The sequence below is a fragment of the Pteropus vampyrus genome, unplaced genomic scaffold (assembly GCF_000151845.1).
Source record: "Pteropus vampyrus isolate Shadow unplaced genomic scaffold, Pvam_2.0 Scaffold86, whole genome shotgun sequence".
Lineage (NCBI taxonomy): Eukaryota > Metazoa > Chordata > Mammalia > Chiroptera > Pteropodidae > Pteropus > Pteropus vampyrus.
In genome coordinates, this window is record NW_011888867.1 from 2,748,873 (window position 1) to 2,751,254 (window position 2,382).

General features: G+C 34.0%; 1 pseudogene; it reads right to left on the reverse strand.

The window, feature by feature from the left end:
- Positions 1-1,971: 1,971 nt before the first annotated feature.
- On the reverse strand, positions 1,972-2,090 carry LOC111742113 (annotated as a pseudogene).
- Between the last annotated feature and the right edge of the window lie 292 nt (positions 2,091-2,382).

The window sequence follows — 2,382 nt, forward strand, 5'->3', positions numbered from 1 at the left end:
TATATTTTCATAACCCTTTTGAAATATTTTGACATTGCCAGTGTAATTTTCACAATCACCCTGCAAGATAAGACAGGGAAGAAATTATAAATTTTTTGATCACCAAAGTAACAAACAAAGCTAATGTGAACTAGAGCAGTTTTTCACCTAGAGCCTAGATATTCTTCCAAGGTCCACGGGGAATATTCAGAAATTGTTTCATTAATTTGCATGCTAATGTATAGGTATGGCAACGTGCATTTTCAGAGGAAGGGGTTCATGCATTCTCTAATGAATTCATAAATCCCCAAAAGTTAAGAACTGCTTAACTTTTAATAGAAAAAGAAATCGTTTGACATTAACAAAATGTTGACATTAACAAAATGTTTGACATTTTTTAAAATGTTAAAGTAATATATGTAATTATTGATGTCCTTTACTTTTAGCTAAATAGATATATGCAAATAATGTACTAGGCAGGACTTCTACTTCTGGCTATGCTGAAGTACCCAAGGCAAAATTTACCCTCCTACCTGATGACTAAAATTGGAAAAGATATACATGATTTTCAGAAATTAGACAACAAGCAGCATAGGAGAATTACCCTTCAAGGAAAAGAAATAAACAAGGAGAGCCCTACAATTTCTTTAACTTACTTCCTGCACAGTTTACAGATAAGAGTTCAGTGAGGGGAAACCGAACAGAGCCTGGTAGTCCCACTGAGTTGAAGAAGCAGAGTTTGGAATTTGGGGAGGTGAAGGTGGCTGGGATTTGCATGACAAGATACTAAAGAGGAGGGAACTGTACAGGCAAAGAGCTCGAAAAATATAGAGAGAGTTCCCTCAAGTCTTTGGCTGAGTATTGATCTGTATGCTTGTGGGAGGAAGCTACTCAAGGGCAGGAAAGAAAAACTAGAGAATAGACATAAAAAAAACACTATGTCTACAAAGAGCTGTGAATAATTGTTTCCATCAGCCAGTGTGAAAACATGAAGCACTGAATAGAATTCTTGGATAGGTACTGCCTCAGTGATAGAAGCAAATTATCTCTAAATTAAAGGTTGCTCTGGCCCAATCCTAACTTGAGTTAGAAGCCAATCTCAAAAAAATCAAACTGATTTCCAGTAACCTGAATGTGTCCCAAGGCAACATCCAACAAAAATTAAAGAATTTCAATAAAATCCAGCAACCAACAATGTAATATCCACACTATAGGCATCTAATTAAAAATTATGAGGAATGAAAAGAACCCACAACCAGAAGAAAACTCAATCGAAACAGATTAAACAGTAACAGGGATGACAGAATGAACAAACGAGGTCATGGAAATAGTTACTATAAATATACTCCATCCGCCCAAAAAGGCGTAGAAAAATTTGAGAGAAAAATATAAGTTATAAAGATGAAACTTCTAGAGATGAAAAATATACTAGATAGATTAACAACAAATTACACACTGTAGAAGAAAAGATTCATGAACTTGAAGACATAGCAATAGAAAATTTCCAAAACAAAAAAGAGAAACTGACAAAGAATGAACAGTGTTTCAGTAAATCGTGAGACAATATCTAGTGACATAACATATATGCAACTGAAGTCCCAGAAAAGTGAGGGGAATGAGTTGACATTTAAAGAAATAATGGCAAAATTTTTCCAATTTTGATGAAAATTACAATCCCACAGATCCAAGTAGCATGACAAACCTCTAGCAAAAATCACACAAAGAAAAACATACCACTTGAGTAATAATGAAAATTATAGAAAACCAGTGATAATAAAAAATTTCTTAAAGCCAGAGGAAAAAAGAAACATAAAGTATGCAAGCTAGAAAACAATGTAGTGATATCTTTAAAGTAAAAAGGAAAAAATCTCTAAGCCAAGAAATCCAGAGGGAAAAATATATATTTTAGGCGAGGAAACCTTTGGTTGACCTCACAGATTGCAAGGACCTTGTCAGCTTACAATCCCTTATTTATTTTTATTTTTATTTTTTACGCTACAGCACCTGGTCTTCCTAGGTGGTCTCCCATCCAAGTACTAACCAGGCCCGACCCTGCTTTGCTTCCAAGATCAGACGAGATTGGGCTTGTTCGGGGTGGCATGGCTGTAGACCTCAAAATATACTTTTTAAATAATGATGAGAAAAGTTTTTTTCTCAGAGAAACAAATACTGAGAGAATTTATCACCAGTATACCAGAATAATGAGAAATATTGAGGAAATTCTTCAACCAGAAAGAATAGAAGACTAGATTGAAATTTGGATCTACATAAAGAGCATCAAAAACAATAAATACAGAGGTAAATGTAGAAGGCATTTTTCTCACTTTTATAAATCTTTTAAAAAGATAATTGACTATTTAGAGCATAAATAACAATAATGTGTTTGGGGATAAACCACACGTA